The sequence below is a fragment of the Artemia sp. Qi Xiang Cuo genome, chromosome 14 (genome assembly GCF_049724085.1).
Source record: "Artemia sp. Qi Xiang Cuo chromosome 14, ASM4972408v1, whole genome shotgun sequence".
NCBI classification, from domain to species: Eukaryota; Metazoa; Arthropoda; class Branchiopoda; order Anostraca; family Artemiidae; genus Artemia; species Artemia sp. Qi Xiang Cuo.
In genome coordinates, this window is record NC_142807.1 from 27,567,756 (window position 1) to 27,590,003 (window position 22,248).

The window sequence follows — 22,248 nt, forward strand, 5'->3', positions numbered from 1 at the left end:
GAAAGCTTTACCTCTTTTCTTTTTCCGTTCCTTTTTCACGCTATGAACAAAGACTGCTCAGAAAAAAAGAGAAGAAAGTACTCTGTAGGACGAGTTCCCATTTTATACAGTAAGCACCATTTGTTTTTTAGCGGATTTTTAGGAGGGGGGATGGAAAGTTGACAAGAGTGGAAGTGCTGCGCAAAGCCGGAAATCAGCACTGACTAAGTAAAATTAAATTTTCTTTTTTATAGTTGATAGATGGCATTAGATCCGACATTTCATGTTGGAGAAGTTAAAGATGCGGGAAACCACGCGGGGATGATCCCAAGCGGATTGGCCAATATTTTCAATTTGAAAAGCTTGTTGATATGAGCGTGAGCGACGCGAAGCGTCGCGACCGGCAAATTTTTGGAAAATGGCACTTTTTATACAAAATTGACACTATTTTGGTGCCCAAAGTGGCACCAGAAAACCTGCTGAGTGGCAACCCCGTATTGAGGTCATTTCTTAATCCGTTCTCAAAGCTAAACGTATTTGGGTATAAACCTAAGATTGCTCTGACAAGTGCAAAAACCACTTTTTTTTTATTAGCTGTCGATGATGTTCAATCATTCGATTTACAGTTACTAATTAAAACATCACTAGTTCACTAAAACTCAAGACTGTATCCAGGGGGTAGAGGGTTTGAAACCCTCCCGAAATTTTTGTCCGAGTCGTAAAAATGGAATGAATTTTTTTGGTTCTTGTGCAGTTTTATGGTACACATTGCTGTAGCCTATACTGTACAAGGAACTACTAATGGAAACCCGTCAAACGGGTATTTGCAAGACATAAATTGATTGCAAAGGGTCATTTTCTCATTGCGTTTACAATATTTAAACTGTTGTTTTTGGGGTTTAGAGGGGGAAGGTACCTAGGTTAGGTTAGTTATTTTATAAATGCTATGCTTTAACCACCGTCCCACCCCCCTAATGTGCAAATATATAGTCCAAATTTGTTTCTAAACTATTATATATTCATCCTGTATTGTATTATATTTCATTAGCATTGACCAAGCTTGACTTAGCGGTGTGTACCATAAAATGCACAAGTACCGTTTTTTGTACCCCCCCCCCCAAAAAAAAATCCTGGATACCACCCTGCTAAAACTACATTTTTTTTTCGTTGATCAATAAACTAGGTTCTTTTACATCAAGGTCTTCGCTTTTCACTTATTCTTTACCAATCTTCAATATTTGGTGTACAGTGTTGATCTCTAAGTGGGTTTAAAATAATTTACATATCAAACAGAACCCCATTTTAGAATTGTTTACTTAAATAAGTACTGTAGAGGGTCTGCTTTTTTTAAATGTCAAGTGATCATTTGGAAACAAAGCAATAAAAATGGTACAATTCTTCTACAGTTGGTAACCACGAAAGTAATTTATTGGATGTATGTTATTTGTTAAATTAATATTGCATGGCGGCTGCAACACCGTAAAAATATCTACTTGAATGTAGATCATCTTTAGAGGCCATATTAATAAGAGCATTTATTACGTCAATGTTTATTGTGGACATCTTTTTCCTAAGAACAACATTTCAGCTGCCACATTTGCATGTCTGCAGCACAACGTATCCAACACGCAAATGAAGACTTATCGTTCAAGGCGTCTGCAATGATCGTCTTACATGAACAGGATACTCCTCTCTATGCTGATAGCATAGTGAGACACGTCTTTTGCATGTGTGAATTCAACATTCGCCGCATGAAATACTAATTTGCAACGATCTTACTTAAAATCCATTTCATAATATAATTTATTTATTTCTCAAAGAAAGAACTTGGTTTGTGCATAGACCGAAAGATACGCAACATTTTATGCTATGTTTAGTTTTGGTACTTATCTGTTAGCCAGTACACACTCGAGAATTTGGATCTACAGGTACGGGGTTGAAACAACTGAGACGCTTGGGAGATAGAAAGGATATATATATATAATTTGGGCTGTATATTTGCACATTAGGGGTGTGGGTTAAGTATACTGATTCTATAGATTCAAATTCTCGAATGCATACTGGCTAACAGATTCTAAAGAGAAAATTTTTAAAACAGTAGACATGAAAAAAAAATCATTTTTACGCGATTTTATGTTGGCTTTTTATTAGCTGCAAAGATGCTTACCAAAAATCTACAAACAAAACCCAAGGCTAATTTGGATGAAAATTTTAGTACCAGGGCCTTAGAAAAAAAGAGGTGATAACGCTGCAAGATGATGTTTGCGGCAATTGTGTACCTCAAGACAGCTATTTTTACTGGCTTTGTGTTCGCTGTATGATTCTCCTATCATTAATTATTCTTTCAGAAAGTTCTGCCTTACCTCGCCTTTTACGCGATTTTATGTTGGCTTTTTATTAGCTGCAAAGATGCTTACCAAAAATCTACAAACAAAACCCAAGGCTAATTTGAATGAAAATTTTAGTACCAGGGCTTTAGAAAAAAAAGAGGTGATAACGCTGCAAGATGATGTTTGTGGCAATTGTGTACCTCAAGGCAGCTATTTTTACTGGCTTTGTGTTCGCTGTATGATTCTCCTATTATTAATTATTCTTTCAGGAAGTTCTGCCTTACCTCGAAACAAAACATGAATTAGTTCATGGCATATTTTAGATAATACCACAGGCAGGGGGTTGAATTACTGTATCTTAGTGCGATTCTTATACGGGTCGCAAATCTTTTGCCTCCAATGCTCCTTTCACGAAACCACACTTATAGTTAAAGCATGAAATGAACCTAACTTGCGCTGATTTAGCTCAACACTTAACGCGTTTAAACGTAATTATTGTAATGTTAGGCTATAGCATACTGAGATACTTATCATAATGACTCGGTATTCTATTGTTGCTATAAAACATTACAATATAATGTAACATTTTCATAGAGCTGTTTTTGGTTAAATCTTATTGGTCAAGAGAGAATTGACATCATGTCGACCTTTTCCTCTTTAGCGTTTGATGTGTCGCTATCTTTGCATAGCCGATTTCTTTTGGGTAATTTCAAATCAAATAGTTTACTGCTATTGAATGATGAGTTAATCACTTGTCAGATTTTATTCGGTTCATTAATTGCTCATAATGTTCCTTAAATTCTTAAGCCTAAACAACCAGCATTAAAAACAAAAATGTCATCAATTCACCTTCCATTTTATTTTGCTGCTTGAATTTGTAATTTCTATACAAATCGAACACCCGCTGCGTGTCGATAGAAAATCATTTTATTTTGCCGCTTGAATTTATAATTTCTATACAAATCGAACACCCTCTGCGTGTCGATAGAAAATCAAATCAAACTACAAATTTCCTTGTCGCGTCGACAGAGAATCAGAGATACTAAATCAAACGAGGCTTAGATACCATGTAAACATTTACTCAGTTGAGCTGTCCACAAGACAGAAAATATCTTAACTTAACATACCGGATGTCGCACGTACATTCATAATCAAGCATTTTATGTTACAAGTATAATTTACACTATATATAATTTAACTATAACTTAATTAATTATAATCCAAGCTTTTATAACAAAACATACCAGAGTATGAAAAAGGTTTTTTTTGGTTTTTAGGAGAACGAAGACCGTCCAGTTTTTCTCAACGCTTCCTGCCTTCCACTGAAGTTTCAGAATAACGATAATAAACACAAACCTCTAGCGAGAACATTATACAAACAATATAATTTTAATGTTTGTTTTCTCATTATCTTTTTAACATGGGTGTTACTTGCTGCTTTAATCAGACTTCTTACTAGACATACACTGTAGATTTTTTCTGTGGGAAAAAGGCGCACTTATTTTTTTTTAGGGGGAGAATTAACAAATACAGCAGAAAAAAACAAATCAAACAATAATTAATTTGGATTACCAATAAAACTTAAAGAAAAGGTTGCGACATTTCAGGGACAGCTACATGAATGACTGCTAGTTGTGATAATATGACCTTACGTTCTGGTCACAGTATATAAATAATAGACAGTATGATCGTTCCCTATCTCACCCATTATAAAAACCCGGACCGAGGTACGTGTGCTCCGGAGAACGTAAAAACATAAGCGACATTAGATATTTTCGCGGGTAGACAAGTCAGATTTCTCTTGAACGCGAAACTTGGCTTCAACGTTGGAACACTAAATTTTGAAGAAACTAATTTTAAATTAATATATTTCAATACATATATGAAAATCGGTAATTAGAAGTGCAATTTTATTAATGTAAATTGGACCGTTGACACATACTAACATTAGTAAACCGCTAATGAAAGAGTATGTGGGAGTTGTTTGTACGCACCGATAATGAAGAGCCAGAAAATCGTCTGTGGCGAACTTACTGTTAATTATCTTTATACAACGATTTAACATGAGAATGTAGAAATTCATAACTTTTAGCAACATACATAGTGCAGTGTCTCGCGATTTCATTATAAAATAAGGGGATTTTTAAAGAGAATTAAATAACAATATAATATTATTTATTTATAGCCCACTCACATCACAAGATAAATAGTGGAGTAAACACTAAAAAAAACATATGATTCAAAAACGAAAATCAGCAATAGCATTACATAAAAAAAACATAAATTACCAACAACAATTAAACGACAATAACATTAAATTAATAAAATTGATAAACAAACGGATTAAACCATGGTGAGGTGACAAGCGCCGATACGCTGTTTCTGAAAGCTTTTCGTGTAAACCAGTCCGCTTCTCAGTGGAAGGTAAAGCTTATATAATAATTGAAATAATGTATTTTATATTTTATAGGATTAAAGATGTATTCTCTCTACGTGATAATTCCCCGGATTTTTTTTCGCGAATTATCTTAGGTCAAAATCCAGTCTGCACGTTAGCTTGAAAAATTATTTCCAAGTCAAATAGGGTAATTTGCTTCAACTAACTAGTGGGTCTACTGGTCACAAAATTCTGCTTTCATTGCCCTCCCCTATATTTCAAAAGACATGAGAAGACAAGTGCCCAATATTTAAGGGTTGACTAAAAAGGGAGCATAGTCGCCAAATGATAGATAGCGATTTTTATTTCTGATACTCGCGCGAGTTTCCACTCTAGTTACTTTCCCGCATGCTTTGGTCCTGTCTTCATACCTTACATTCTGGGATGTGCATGCTTCATGGTAAGAAAAAACTATACGAAAGTAAGGAAGAGGTTGCCGTAATACAACAGGTACAACTTTCATCTAGTTGTCAATGAAAACCCGAGCGTTGACCCGCAATCGAGATAGAAAAAAACAAGTAATTTGCGGAACTTGGGTAAAGCTAGAAAAACAAGAAATTAAGTAGCTATGGTCCCCGAGGCTGATCTGCAAAAGTGTGTCAAGGGCAAACAAAGTGTTTTAGTAGGTAGGCTAATGCAATTTACGGAAATTTAATTATGGTTTTGTCTGATTCTTTATCTTGGAATATTTCAAGGTTGATTTCTAACCAGTTACGAGGCACATTTTAATTCACAGGTTTCATTTCACTGCATTTAAAGGGTTAATCTCCTTACCCTGTGTAACTTCCAGTTTTGAAATACCACAGTACTGTCTAAGGTAAATACTGTTCTTTTCCAATAGACGAGGTGTATGAAAAATATTAGAAATTTTAGATCTTCTGGAGGAAAGCAGTTGCGGACCCCAAGACCTTCTTGTGCATTTACTTACGTCCCTAAAAGCCAGTCTCCATTTGGCAGGTTCTGCAAATTTGCCATCTTGCAGAAATAGCAACGTTGAAGGTTGCAGTATCTGCAAACTTCCAATACGGAGCCGGAAAAGAAGTCTCCATTGAAATAAAATTTGCAGATTAGCGGTGTAGATTTGCAGAATCTGCCAAATGGAGACTGGCTTTAAGCATTACTACTTTCTTACATACAATGACTTCAAACCTAATGTGATAAATTGTGGAAACACCGAAATTTTTTCTATGTATCTTCTGTGATCAATCAATTTATTCAACAAATAAATTCACCACAAAACACTTCAGCATAAACTCCCTCGTAAGGCTCTATGACCAGGAAAAAACAGGAGAGAAAAAATGAAACAAATACATTGAAAAAAAAACATTTTCAACATAATACATTTACACCTTTCAGAGACTCAACACAAAAGAAAAAAATAATCAAAATAAGAAAAAAAATTCAATGTTTAAGAGACTCAAACTTTAAGTCTTTAAAAGACCCCCCCCCCAAAAAAAAAAAACAAGACAGAGGATTATACCATGAATTAAGATATTTCTAATTACATATTTGAAACCAAGCCACGAGATATGCTAAGCACAAGTCAAACACCACTCACAACAACCCAGAACCCAGTCCAAGAAAAAAAAAAACTTAATCAACATAAGTTATCAAGACATTAAAACATTTTTTAGGATTCTTTTGAAAGTACCAAACGAGTGACATTCTTAATCTGATTCAGGTAGGGTATGACAAGCGGTTAATGGATTAAAATCAGACCTCACCGATGGAGTAAATAAAATATTAATATTCTTTGAGTTGCGAATATTGAGTTACGTCTTGTCACAAAAATTGAATACAAAAAAAACTACCCCTTTATTTCATAAAAGTAAAGAGAGCTATTAAAACTTTATCCTGAAATTATGTTGAATTCAAGCTAAAAATAATATGAGCAGAATCTCATACGAAAGGCTACCACTCCCTGCCTGGAAAATTTACGTTATTTTTTCATGATACTTTAAGAAATGGCTCTGCCTATTTAAATGCGTTTACTCAAACTATCAATTCCAATGCTTGAAAGGTGATAGGCAAATGAAACGCTTGTAACTACCAGGTGGTTATATTTTTTACTTTCCAATAACTTTTAGTAAAACTCGGATTGAACTTCTCTGGAAAGAGAAGGGGATCGAAGAGGAGCTTCACTTTTCATATTTATAGTATTTTCAGTCGTTTTTTATATTTTGGTATCGCTTCTTACTTTCATCTACAAAATATTATTTTATTCATCTAATTTCGTTCCTGTTTTTTCGCTCGCCTATTCAGTATTTGTTTAACAACCAAACACATCACTAGGGTGCATAGGTATACCTTGAAATAAGGCTTTTAGATACCCTAAAGCTGATGGGTATCTCATAATTTTTGGCCTAATGGCATTTCGACCAAAATTGCTGCTACCCAGTCGTATCCATGATTTTTTTTTTCGGGGGTGGGGAATGGGGGGGTGGGGGTGGGGGTGGTTACAAAAAGTTTTTTTTCGGGGGAGGGGGCTTGCAAATTTTTTTTAAAAACGCATCAAAAATTTGTTTATATACATTTTTGTTACGTTTTTACGAGTCGGACAAATACTTCAGGGAGGAGGGGTTTAAAACCCCTATCCCCCCTGGATACAGCCTTGATTGTACCAGTTTATCACTTAGGCCAAATTTGTTACGGCTCTATAAAATACCGAAAAAATCGCCAGTTTATTCCCTCTATTCTCAACGACCGTTGGTTTGTTACTAGCACCAAGGCTGTATACAGGGGGGCTCCCAGGTTTGAACCTTCCCCTCCAAGTTGTGCTTGACTCGTTAAAACGTAACAAAATTGCATATAAACAAATTTTGATGCGTTTTATAAAGTTTTTTTTATAAGGACCCCTAAGAAATACCCCCCCCCCCCCCGAGAAAAAATCCTGGATATGCCCTTGATTAGAACCTTTAAAAATTGAAAGGAGACTGGTGTCAGAAATGTAAAAGAATGTGATTTTTCAAGTTACAGTTTTCTAATTTTCGAAGGTTTTTTCGATAGTCTTCATCTTGGGGTTATCTTCTTCCCGTCTTTTGTTTAGTGAAGCGTGTAAATGTGTTCCCCAATTCAGACTCTCAACCTTTTTGCCATATAATGAGAGACTATCTTCCTTAAATTGGGTTAATTTCACAAAATCACACCAAATTAAATAAAGTCAATTCATATAAAAACTAGTGATGACTTTTATTGGTTTGAAATTTCATACTTTACTTTCATCAAAAACCCTTTTCTTAATTCTGATTCATTTTTAGTCGGTAATAAAGTACACATTAACTCAGACAAGAGGTTCTTTGCCTAACATAGACAATGATATTTAAAAAAAATGATCAGCACCAGTTTTTATTAAAATATATCATCAACTATATGTTATACTTCTTTCCTCGCTCAAATTGGGCCAGAAATATATGCCCGTCGGCTATTAGCCTGTAGCTAAATTTGTTTAGGGTTTGAGTATCTGAATACCCTGGGTCGAATCAGAAATTAAAAGTGATATCTTTCTATGAAACTGCAAAATAGAAAGAATTAAACAGTAGTCTAATTTGATATTGTGAATGTTAAGGAAAGCTTGTGAATATGTTCAGAAAAATCTTTTTCAATATATATTTGATTCAGTTAACCTTTTACCTTTTAATGAAAAATCTAACTTCCTTGCATAAAATTATTGAAGTTTATGGTTACATTTAAACTGTCTTGAACGGATTACTAAATTTCTTTTACTGATGAAAATTTTAGTTCACCTCATTCAAACGGTCCAAATTTTTGTCTAAGAGGGATATTTAGCACTCTAAATATCCATTCCGATGGTCTCTCTCCTCACAATGTACGACCATTGTTCCCGTACGATCAATCTTGGGGGAAAAGGAAATAAAACACTATTATAAAAAACGATTATCACTGGTTTTCAAGATGGGGGCTCCCGTCAAGGATTTTTTCGGGGCACTTTTTTTCTTTTCACATCCCATTATGTTTAAGGCCAGGTGCGTCGTTTGGGGGTGGAAAGGGGGGAGGCAGTTGCCCCCCCCCCAATAATGTCGAGAAAAAATATTATACATCCCATGCCCTTTGACTATCCTAATATGGACCCCTCTTGCCCCCAATAAAAATGCTGGAGAATCGCCCCTGTTTAAGGCATCCATTTCAGGTTCTTTATAGAAGTTACAAAAATATGTCATAGTAATTACAAATAAATGCTTATTTTAAACTTAATATAAGAGTTAGCTATTTTCCAGTCAGTGATACAAAGGAAACAAGTTTTTAGTTCAAAGTTATTTAAATATAAATAACAACTTCTTTAGTTAAGTTGCAGATACTGGTGCAAAATCAAAAACACAAAACTCTGCATTTTTTTATAAAGGGATCCGTTTTACGGTTTTTAGACATTTTAAACTTAATTACGTACCTTTTGTTAATGTAACTAAAATTTAAGTTTATAACATTTATATTACTCTAAGATAATTTTTTAAACCGCATTGGCCTGATATAACATAAAGAATGAAAAACGAGCAAAAATGGGGTTTTTAACGGCCAAATGAAAATACTGACAAAACACAACAAAGCGAATATATCGAGGAGACAAACGCCTCTCTTCTTCAGCACGAAACGAAAACACATAATCAACGAGAGTGCCAAAAAAAACAACAAAATAAATCGCGGAAAGTCAGTGTAAATGTGAAAAAGTCAATGAAAAAAATAAAAAAATAAAAGATAAACAAAAATCAATAAAAGCCAAAAAATTGTAATAATTAAAACCAAATACCTAACAACAATAAAAGTGAGTCATTCACCAATATCCGTGATTTGTAAAGAAATTCAAAATTGGACCGCCATCGACGGATACTAGCGAATAACTGAGAAATAAAAGAAAAACATTCATTCACTCAAACCAAAACGAAACAGCAATGAATGAGTTGGAGAGCTATGTCATCTGATTCCTGATTTAATTAAATAAAAAAATAAACAATTTTTTTTTAACTGAAAGTAAGGAGCGACATTAAAACTTAAAACGAACAGAAATTATTCTGTATATGAAAGGGGCTGCCCCCTCCTCAACCCCTCGCTCTTTACGCTAAAGTCTTTTATTGTTTTAAAAAACAAAGTTGTGAGACAGAGTCAAACTTTAGCTTAAAGAGTGAGGGGTTGAGGAGGGGGCAGCCCCTTTCATATACGGAATAATTTCTGTTCGTTTTAAGTTTTAATGTCGCTCCTTACTTTCAGTTAAAAAACCTTGTTTTTTTTATTTAATGTCTGAACGTTTTTGTGTTAATGCAGCTTTTATTTTGGCTCACCGTACGTGAATAATTAAAACGAAATTTGCATATCAATTTTACTCTTTTTTTGGCTAAATGGCTTTCTCGAAATTTTGTTCTGACGTAACTTACGAATTAACTTACGTAGCGAAGTTCTATATTCGTATACTTTTCTATATTCGTATATTTTTATTACGTATATTAGGGGGTTCGCCCCCTAGTCAATACCTCGCTCTTTACGCTAATTTTGTTAAGAATAACCCCTTAATCACAAAAGGCCGTTAATTAGAATAAATAGCTCTGATGAAAGTACAAAAAAAAACTTTAGCGTATAGACCGAGGTAATGAGTTGGGGACGAACCCAATCATATACGTTTTAATTTCTGTTCATTTTAAATTTTGATGTTGCTCCTTACTTTCAGTTGAAAAAAATTGTTTTTTTTATTATTTGATTTCTGATCGTTTTTTTAAATAATGCTGGGAAATCCGGCGCTTCCTTCATAGCAATGTCCCTTTCCCCCATGAACACTTCCTCCATGGAAAGATCCTCCCATGTAACACCCAACCCATCCCCACCCCTCAACTACCAAAACAAATCCCCCCTGAAAACTCCTGTATACTTCCCAATAACCAATACTAGCCTATATGTAAACATTGGGCAAAGTTCATAACTTGCAGACCTTCCCCCGGGGACTGTGGGGGATTAAGTCATCCTCAAAGACATAGTTATTGTATTTTTCGACTATACTGAACAAAATGGCTATCTCAAAATTTTGATCGGTTGACTTTATGAAAAAAAATGAGCGTGGGAGGGGGCCTAGTTGCCTTCATTTTTTTGGTTACTGAAAAAGAGCACTAGAACTTTTAATTTCCGTTCGAATGAGCCCTCTCGCGATATTCTAGGACCACTGGGTTGATACAAACGCCCCTGGGAAAAAAATTTATAAAGTATATATCTAAATGTTGGCATTTATAAATTTTAACAGCTTCTCTGTAGTGCTGGACAATACCTGCGAAATTAGGCTAGCTTGATTAGCTAAAATAATATGGTCTGGGTTTTCAAAAATGTGCTCTGCAAAGGAAGAATAAACATTTTCTGGTTTTTAATACCACACTTAAAAAGCGGAAAAAGCTATTTTATATAATCAAGCTAACCTAATTTCGAATGATAAATGTATTGTCCAGCACTACAGAGAATCTGTTGAAATTTATAAATACCAACATTTAGGTCTAGCTTTGAACAGGGATCCAGGTGATTTAAGAATAAATGAGTCGTACTTCGGTTTTCTCAAAAGAGAAGCCGATACTTTAATAGTCCCGAATGTAAACCTTGTACCACTTTCCCAATCAAAGAGTTTGTGGTAACGAACTGTAAGTAAGGAGCGACCCGGCTCAATAGTAACCAAAACTCTAAATACTAGAGTTTTGATACCAATAGATACATCAATAGAATCAGATTTTTATGTTGATTCCAAATATATAAGTTTCATTAAGTTTAGTTTTACCCATTAAAAGTTACGCGCCTGAGAAGATTGGCCTTTTTTGAAAAAAGGGGAAAACATCCCCTGAAAGTCAGAGAATTTTAATGAAAATCACACCATCAGATTCAGTGTATCAGAGAACCCTACCATAGAAGTTTCAAGCTCCTATCTGCAAAAATGTGGAATTTTGTATTTTTTGCCAGAAGAAAGATCACGGATGCGTGTTTATTTTATTTATTTTTTTTGTTTTGTTTTTTATTTCCCCAGGGGTAATCGTATCGATCCAGTAGTCCTAGAATATCGTTAGAGGGCTCATCTGAACGGAAATTAAAAGTTCTAGTACTCTTTTTTAAGTGACCAAAGAAATTGGAGGGCAACTTGGCCCCCTCCCACGCTCAATTTTTTCACGAAGTCACCCAATCAAAATTTTGAGATAGCCATTTTGTTCAGCATAGTCGAAAATCTAATAAATATGTCTTTGAGAAAGGATTTATCCCCCGCAATCCCTGGGGAAAAGGCTGCAAGTTATGGACTTTGCCCATTGTTTAAGTATAATATTGGTTAATGGAAAGTATACAGACGTTTCAAGAGGGATTTTTTTCTGGTTGAGGGGGGGAGGTCTGAGGAGGGGCTACGGGGAAGGATCTTTCCAAGGATAATGTTTCCTTGGGGGAAGGCACATTTCTATGAAGGGGACACCGGACTTCCCAGCATTATTTAAAAAAACGATCAGAAATTAAATAAAAAAACAAGTTTTTTCAACTGAAAGTAAGGAGCAACATTAAAACTTAAATCAAACAGAAACTATTACGTATATAAGGGGGGTTCGCCCCCTAGTCAACACCTTGCCCTTTACGTTACAGTTTTTTTAGTACTTTCAAAAGAGCAATCTATTCTAATTAACCGGCCTTTGTGAATCAGGGGTTTGTGATTCGAACAAAATTCGAACTTTAGCGTAAAGAGCGAGGTATTGACTAGGGGTAAACCCTCTAATATACGTAATAAAAACATACAAATATAGAAACTCGTTACGTAAGTTAATTCGTAAGTTACGTCAGAACAAAATTTCGAGAAAGCCATAAAATTAATATGCAAGTTCCATTCTAATTATTCATGTACGGTGAGCTAAAATCAAAGCTGCATTAATTCAAAAATGTTCAGAAATTAAATAAAAAAACAAGTTTTTTAACTGAAAGTAAGGAGCGACGTTAAAAGTTAAAACGAACAGAAATTATTCCGTATATGAAAGGGGCTGCCCCTCCTCAACGCCTTGCTCTCTAAGCTAAAGTTTTTTATTGTTTTAAAAAATAGAGTTGTGAGAAAGAGTCTAACTTTAGCGTAAAGAGCGAGGCGTTGAGGAGGGGACAGGCCTGCATGCAAAATATAACCTATCCTAACCAAAATACCAACTAAATATTTAATTAAAATTTAGCTGCAATGTATCTTTCCACCGAGCCGAAGCTAATTCTCTCGGAGTACCGATAGCAATAAACCGCGGTTATTGTCTGATATTGCAATCCAAATTCTTAATGTTTTCTGAATAATCGATAAGTACCAAAATTTGTTATACGGTCCCCCCCGAAAATAATTACCCCTTCCCCCATAAAAAAACAGAATCCTGAACAGAAATTCTGGACAAACCCTTGCATGAAGGCATATACGCAATTGAGGAAAAAATCAGCTCACAGGGAGAAGGTGTCATAACAAAATCTGAAGATTTTTTTCAATAGTTTGTCCATACAGTTTGCCTATATTTCAAGTTTTATCGTCCCTCCTCCCCTTCACCCAATTTTGTTCGGCTTTTCCAAAAATAAAGGCCTAATCACATGCTTGTCTACATCATTTAATTCCGTAGTTTGTCTAAGAATTCTAGACCGATCATGGCAATAAATGGTAAATGAAGAGCGACCCTTGTCAGTAGGTAGAACCTCTGAAAAATGGAGTAATGGCGGTATATACATCAAGCAAATCTAATTTTTATGCTGATTCCAAATGCATAAAATTCAACAAGTTTAGAGTAATATAACATATCCCCCCCCCTTGATGTGCAAATACACAGCCCAAATTATATGTATCCTATTTATCTCCCAAGCGTCTCAGTTGTTTCAAACCGTGTATCTGTACATTGAATCAACTTGGGTGTTTTCTGATAATGGACAAGGACCAAAATTTTTTTTTGTACATTACGGAGCAATACGAACTCCGAAACATCGATCCTGATCAAATAATGTTCCATGATATAAATTTAGTTAAAACTACTATGCTCCAAAGTTTAAAACCGTGATTATCGGGAGTTTCTCGCTTATCATCCATGATTAAACATCCCAAGCAAGTTTTACAAAACTGAAGTTTTAATTACATAACATAACCGTGGAGAAGGTGGAGCTTGTATGACACAAATTCCATAGAATGCAGAATATTCACAAATGAACATAAATATTCTAACGTTACGCATATTTCTACATATGTTTTTGTTTATTACGTCTATCAAGGACTGAATAAAAGCTTTGTAGTGGACTCTAATGCTCATTAAGGGAAAAAGCACAAAGTTTATTTTTCAAATGAAAGTGAAGAGGGATATAACTTAAATGTGCCAACAAAATAGATAATGTCTACAGAATACTGAATCTTAGGCACAAAGATTATGTCTTACTGGAACAACAGGATACTTGGTACTCGTGCATTAAACGGACACTTCTAAAAAGTCAAGTTTTGTTAATGCTAATTAAATAAAATAGGATGAATATATAATAGTTAATAAATAAAGTTGGGCTATATATTTGCACATTAGGGGGTGGGGATAAAGCATACCATATATTAAATGCGTAACCTAACCTAGGTACCTTCCCCCTTACCCCCCCCCCCCCCAAAAAAACAGCAGTTTAAATATCGTAAACCCTATGAAAACTACTCTTTGCATTCCATTTCTGAAAAGGTCTCTTGAAAATAACCATTCTGGCGGGTTTCGTCTTTCATTAGTATATAAAAGTGTACGTATAACGCACCAGTATCAGATACTTTTTTATACAAGAATATAAAAGGATAACTTGTATCAAGGATAATTTTGGTTCTCTTTATTTGTTAAGGCTTTTTTCTTTTGTTACAAAACAAAACTTTTTAACTTGTAACTTATTTCGGTTTTAAACATTATATTCAGAGTTATCCTAGATATAAGGGGCCCGCCGTTGCAGAGCGGTCTTCAGCCCCCTTTACGCAAAACTTTAGCTTTTATGTAACAATGCTTCGAGAAAATACTTCTCACTGCAAAAATTTTGCACCTCTAAAATAAAATTTTGGGATAGGGAGGGGGGGGGGGTCAAAAATCGGAAATCATATGGATTTGAAAAAGTTCGAAAAAAAGGATTGATTGAGGAAACTTTTCTGGGATGGTTTGAAAGGGAGGAATGTGTGACAAGTATATAAACTAATAACACTTTCTGTGGAAAAAGAAGTCGGGATCGGGAAGGTTGGTTGACACGGGTATGGCACATAGACACGGGTATTTCTTTGATTTACTTATTCAGTTTGGATTCAAGGGTGTGTTTTTATTGCTAATGTTTACGGGTTGTAAAAATTTGCAATAATATACAGAGCCGTATCCAGAATTATTTTTCGGGGGTGGGGGGGAGTGATTTTTGTGTGGGGGGGGGGGTACAAAAAAAGGTACTTGTATGACATATCGACCACACACAAAAAGTGAAGTTAGGTTAATCATAATGAAATTAGACTTCGGCGCCGCGTCGATAAGGGAAGACCGGCGGGGGCAAAAATAGCAGCGGCGGCACGCCGCCGAAGACTCGCGCCACCGCCGATGAGATGTCGGCAGTGCGCCGCCGGCGCGATCAGTGTTGACCGCAAACATTAATGTTTTATTAGTCTTTCTCAAATCCCAGCTTGAATTTACAAAAGATTCGAGCCTATTCATGAATTAAAAACTTCTCAGGTCGCTGGCTGGACGCTGGTCTGTTTCGTTATTCATCAAGAGAAGTAGAAATCTGGTAGAAACGAAATGGCTGTGGCGTTTCAGAACCCTTGCATAATAGTAGAACCACAGTCCCCGGGGGAAATACTCCAAGTTGTGAACTTTGTCCATTGTTTACATATAGTATTTGTTATTGGGTATAGTATACAGCCATTTTTTTGGGAGGGGGGTATGCTTTGGGTGTATTTCTAAGGGTAGAATTTTCCTTTGAGAGGAAGAATCTCTTATTTTTTTTTCATTTCGTTTCATAAAGACGACACTTATGTCAACATATGAAGAACCGTGTATATTGCAATTGTATCTGTCTGGTTTATATGCAAAGTAACACAAGAGACGAAAATTAACGGGCAAGAGAGTAGTGAAGAATTATGGTATAAAAAGTAATATTTGGCAGGGATAGTCACTAGTGATAAATCACTAGGGGTGGCACCATGATTTGGTGATTTTTCGTGATTTGGTGATTTGGAACTTACGGGGAAATCCCCGTAAGTTCAGGAATAGTGCAAGCCCTGCTTGATTTCTAATAAGGAAAATCGAAATACTTAACCACACGAGAAAAGAAAAGCTCCGACTTTGCGGTTGACGCAATAAAGAAATGCTGCAAAATTAATTCAAAGTGAGCCGAACGCAGCCGCCTCTGCCGGTGGTGGCGCGCGTGTGGCATGCCGATGTCGTTGTGACACTTTGGCCGCGGTAAAACGGACCTCTCGTTGGTGGTGTTCGTTGCGCCGGCGTGGTGCCGGTGTCTAAATGAAATACACCGAAACATGATGAAAATATAATCCTTTAGTTTATATAATAATTTAATTTGGGTTATATATTTGCAAATTAGGGGTGGGGTGGGGATAAAGTAACCTAGCCTAACGTTACCCCCCCCCCCCTCCCCGATGCACAAATATATAGCCCATGTTATACAAGTCCCATGCATTCTTTGACGCGTCATTTGTCTTTGTAACTATGGAACAGATGGCATAAAAATTTGTCTATATACATTTTTGCTACGTTTTTACGAGTCGGAGAAATATTTTGGAGGAGGGGGTTCATACCACCTAACCCTCCCCCTGGATACGGCCTTGATCATGTATAATATTTCAAGGAGGTTATTCGGACAAAAGCTTTTCTTCGAGGGTGTCCCCTCCCACCTCAGTGTAGACAAACAAATGAATATTATAGAGTCAAGTACACCATTTAAGAGAGTCGAAGGCATCATTCGTCTTCGTAATCAAGGTCAGCAAGATTAATTATTTAATATAAATGCCAAAATATGTAGAAATCCTTATCTATAGTTCCTAGTTGATACAATGTCTTAGTGTCACTGAGCTCCGTAATACACTGTGGCGAACTTGGGGTAGCCTGATAGCCTCTTCTAAATTACGACTACACTGCAGCCCACCTAGATTTGATTAGCAACAGAGCTGAGGCTGTGTCGAATCTCTACTTTTTTCCTAAAATTTGAAGTATATAAATTTTAATCATCTTTCGTAATGGAAAGTTCGTTTCTGATGTTCTGATGCCAGTTTAGAATTTCAAGAAGATCATAGAATCAAGAATTCTGCCTCTCGATCTAAATACTTATTAACTTGTACTTGTGACGGGAGGCAGCTGTTATCATCTCGCCCGGCATCCAGGATTTCTTAAATTAGTCTTGACCACAGCGGAGAATTTTCTGCTTGCTGCTCCACGAATCTGTCCATGACCATGCTTTCTGACCCCTGTCCCCTCTCTTGAAATAGGGTCAAGATATAATTGAGAACATTTGAGTTTTTTTTTTTATTCTCTTGGACGTTTCTTCCAGGGGCTAAGATGCTCATCTGGAAGAATTTGGCGAGACAGGTACTCAATTGGCTTCCGCAAGACATGACTGAAACTGAACTTTTAGTTGAGAATGTTTGATTATGAGAGTGGCTTTTCTCTTCATGCTGACCATTTGTCAGAATTATTGTATTTGTGGTAATGCAGATGTGTTCCGATAAATCTTTTAGAGATAAACGTGTTTAAACACGTTCAGGGTGTTCCCGTGTTGCTGCATCACGGACTTTGTTCTTGGAAAAGACTGTGTTTATCCGTAAAGGAGACTCTATTCGACCAATCCCCTGCAGATTCAAAATATCATGTTAAAACTGATTTTGCTGTTGTTTCATAGTGGTTTGTGAGAACAAGCAAAGCTTTATGCAATTTCCATAGTTTCTGCATAAAATACCAGCGTCTGAAGGTTAGGCTCCACCATCACAGAGTTATGAATAAAGATATATAAACTGTCAACTTTCTCCGGGTCCAGTTGGTTTACAGTTAGAAAAAAAGGATCTGGGGAACAATTGCCGCGCATTTCGTCGTATGCCTGCTATTTTTGAGACTGATGAGATCTGTCTTTGCCACCATATCCTCAATCCTATTGTGGGCTTCTTTTGTGTATGATATGATGCCAAGACTATTAGTATAGTCGAGATCAGTGAGGGAAAAGATTCGTCCAATCTGGACTCCTTTGCAGGTAAATAGAATATTCTCAAGGACCGAATTTACACATTATTTGAATAGAGTTGGAAGAGAAAACGCAGCCTTGTTATACTCTGAACGCAACGAAAATTTATTTGGCCACTCGTCTTAGACTCACACTTGGCTCAGTAATTGGTCGTAAAATGCTTTAATGACCTAGAGACAGTAAAGTAGCATTCCGTCATTATCTAGAATTATCCACAGTTCCTGATGAGTGATTCAGTCCAGTCAAGAATATTAGATTAAGAAAAAAGTACCTTTCAAATTCCAGGTTGATGAGCCAAAATGCAAGTTTTTTGCCAGGGTAGTCCCTACCTAGCCAGAAACCAGTTTGGTTCTCTTGGGCTCTTTTTTCCTTGCCTCCTCTTAGCAGTTGAGCTGTATTATGCCAAATATTTTGTCTATTGGAGTTTTAGCCCGGCGATTTTTGCTCTCAGTTTCATCCTGTATTTATAGACAGAGATATGGACTGATAACCAAATACTAACAACGTGTTACATTTGAAACATTAAAGTGTCATTTAGAGTTGTGCATTAAGTATGTATAAACATTTTAAAACTGATTTCTGTCATTCAAATATACCGTTTTTATGGCACGTTAGTATTCTTGTCAAAACTTTTTCCGCTTTCTTCGTTTCTTTTGATATTGCATGTATCCAACGAAGAAATGTAGATATATATGGGGATTAATCCAATTCTCATAGAATTTGAAGTTTTCTCCTCAGTTGTTTCTTATATGTGTTCCGTAAATCAGGAGATGTATGACAATGTTTTGCTGAGACTAATTTTATTGGGTCGAAAACCAAATAAAAAAAAAAATAATAACAATAATAATGATAATAAAAATCAAGGTAAAATTCAATATAGCCTAAGCTCTTTGCCAAGATCATTTTAAGTTCATTGTCAAATACAGGTTCTTTTTTGGTCTTTACAATTTCTTTTTCATTTGGAAGTCTCGTGATTAAGCATAGGGTATACCGCTCTCCGCAACAGGATTAAAAGATCTAGATTCATGGTTCGATGACAATTGCATTATAAAGCATGACCAAATGCAACAAAATTCGAATGACCATTTCTTTATGCTGAAAATAAAGTACGGCTCAGCGAATGCTCAATTGACGGTGTATCCGATTTACTCGCTTTTACAAAAACTCGTACTTTTGTATACTTTCTCTTTTCGGCTTCCTAATTATCGTATGAATTGTTTTGTTATTTATTTTCAAGACCTTCAGAAAAAAAAAGTTATAACGACAAAAAAAGAAAAGTTTGATACTTAAGTTTTGTAGGAAAAAACAGCATTGTCAAATTATTTAAGGCACAACCCTCGCCCATTTACAAAGACGTCTCTTTCAACGGAATAGATGGATTTTGCAGGGCCATCCTGCAGATCTTGTAATACTGTATATCGATTTTTTAGTAGTAGTGTCATTAAGCTGCTAAACAAAAGCATATTAAACATTATGCTTAAAGGAAAATTCTCAAAAAACTTATTTTTTCTTTTCATTGGGATATCAAGTATATTTAGTAAGTACATTCTGCTTTCATTCAAAATATCCTTTGAATCAAAAGAATAGTCAATTCATCTGAAACCCAAACATAAGTAATTTATGTAACTTGCTTGCTTCTAGCAGGTGTAACCAAGATTTGGGATTAGAAATGGCCAACAACAGTGGTATGACTATGCGAAAATAATTTATATAGCTACCAAATTTAAATGGAAATGTGAAAAAAGAAAGTCATATAGGGCAGAAGCAGAGTTTCTGAACGTTGAAAAAGCTTTTTTCACGTCATTAAATCAAAATAAGTTTCTTCCAAAGATTCTGAGTTCAACGTAAAACGAAGCTACATTTTTTGAAAGATTTATCCATGAACTTTCTCAATAACTTCCGGCCCTTACCCCTGGGGCTGCATGGGATGTGCTATCTCCGCAGAGAGTTTTTTTTTATATTGGGATATTCATGTTTAACGTGCCTACCTAAAAATTTGGACAAAATACCGTTTTGCGTGCGAAGGATATGGGGTCAAAACACGCTAGGACCCAAAGTCTCTGTTCGAAAGAAGCCTTGCAGGAAATTTCTACGACCACCGGTGTTCGTTAAAATCCAAAAAGTAAATCAGCAACAAATAAGCACACACATACGACACGTATAAAACTAAATTTGAAAGTTCATAGTTATAGAATTGAAAATTCCGTTACACGGTTCTTTAGAAAACAAAATATGGTGGTTTGATTTTCACCATGAGCATATTATTCAAGGGCAGGAGAGGGGGTGTGTTTTTCACTTTTTCTTAAATTTGACAAATTTATTTATGCTAATATCATTTAAAGAATACCTCAAACAGAAAATTTTTTCAAATATTTGGAATGGTACTTGTATGGAAACTCCCTACCTAAAATTCTTCTAATATGTTTTTCTGACGCTCAATCCTAATGAAATATACCTAAGTATGATAAAAATATAATGTTTTAGAAACGGATTTGGGCTATATATTTGCACATTAGGAGGGGGGAGGTAAAGCAAAGCGGGTATGCATGCCTAATGTGTTAGGTACAATTCTTCTGCATATTATGTAGTAAGAATTGTTTTCTAACTTCACACTGTCCAAATACTTTACCAACCTAATTTGCAAATATATAGCCAAAATTATACTTTCCATTTATTTTGCCACTTCTCTTTGCCTTGTCTCACACTAAGCTGAAAGATACTAACAAAAAACCGGTTCTGCAATGTGTAAATGAATGAACAACTTGAGCGGTATGGGGTGTTTCATACAAGTACCTTTGGAATGTTCATAAAACGAAATTCTCTTAGTCTATCAGGGTTGCCACCGTCAGTAGGATTTTACTAGATCTAGTAAAAAAAAAATCTAGTAAATTTAGAGGATCTAGTAAATTTCCCGAAATCTAGTAAAAACTAGTAAACAGTCATGACTTATAGTAAACAAAACTTTTTTTTTTATTTTCCATGAATTGAGGGAAAAAAATTATCGTAAACATATGACAATTTACAATCGATGCTTGATGGTGCGCGTGTGGTGTAGCCGCACGCGCAAAAATTTTTTTGAGCATTTAGTAAAAACAGATGCGATGTAGTAAATTTTTTCTCTCCGATTTAGTAAATTCTTCCAGGTCAGGGTGGCAACCCTGTAGTCTATATTTTGTTTCCCAACATCCTTTTTTTAGAGTTTCAGTTGCTTGTGACAAAGTTTGCTGTTTACTTAAAACTCAACAGACGTAATGGTGGACAGGAATTTGCTTATAGACCATGTCAAATCTTGAAAGAGCAGAATTACTAAGAATGATAGGGTGAATCAAAGCGAAAAGACATTGCAGTGAAATTTGAATTAAAGCTTACAACTTTCAGAAATTATCACAAATCAGTGCGGGGCTGCAACCCTAAAACATCTTAAAAGCTAGAGTGTTATTACTGAGTGAAAACAAAATAGATTACTTAAACTATAATTTTATTATATATTATATATTTATTATATATAAATTACAATATTATAATTTTAAATGGTACTGTTTTGCTTAATGGTACACACTGCTATAGACTCTATCAAGGAAACTAGTGAAACGGGAGAGACAGATACCCGATTTTAATGGTTTATGAAACAAATTTGGGCTATATATTTGCACGTTAGGGGGTGAGGGTAAAGCATAGCCTATATTGAATACGTAACCTAACTTCACCTATGTACCGCCCCCCCCCCCCTAAACCCCAAAAAACGACAGTTTAAATATTTTAAATTCAATGAGAAACCACACTTTCCGATCAATAGCAATCACCCGCTTTACGGGTCTCCATGCTAAACTGCTACAGCCTATAGCGGTGTGTACCATTAAGCGAAACAGTACCTTTTAAACTATAGGTTACTTAAACTATATTTTATCACGTGATTTTGGTCTACGCTTGAAAGGCAAGGATTTAAAAAGAAAAAAAAAACTTGAACAAGAATAGGTTTTTTTTTGTACAAACTAGGCTATTTCTCAGAAAGTTTTGTGGCTTCGAAATATTTTGTACAGGTAAGTACTGTATGGCCTTTCTTTCCATCAACTTTTTCAAAAGTCACGAACGTCGTTTGCAATTGACTGAAAACTAAATGAATAGCTTAAGTTGGGAGTTTATTTCTGCTAATTGATTTTCAATACATTTGAAAAGAAAAATAGCAAGAGAATATTGTGAAAATTTATTGTATATAAGACCAAAACAGATAAGGTAATCATGTTACAAATGTGCCGAACTTGAAACAAAATATCAGTTTAGCAGTGTATAATTTTTTTCATAATGCAT

At 35.4% G+C, this 22,248-nt stretch overlaps 1 protein-coding gene across 1 annotated transcript in view; it reads left to right on the top strand.

The window, feature by feature from the left end:
• Positions 1–22,248, top strand: part of LOC148944330 (cytochrome P450 4C1-like) — an 82,412-nt gene that overhangs the window by 10,283 nt on the left and 49,881 nt on the right. The window lies entirely within an intron of this gene.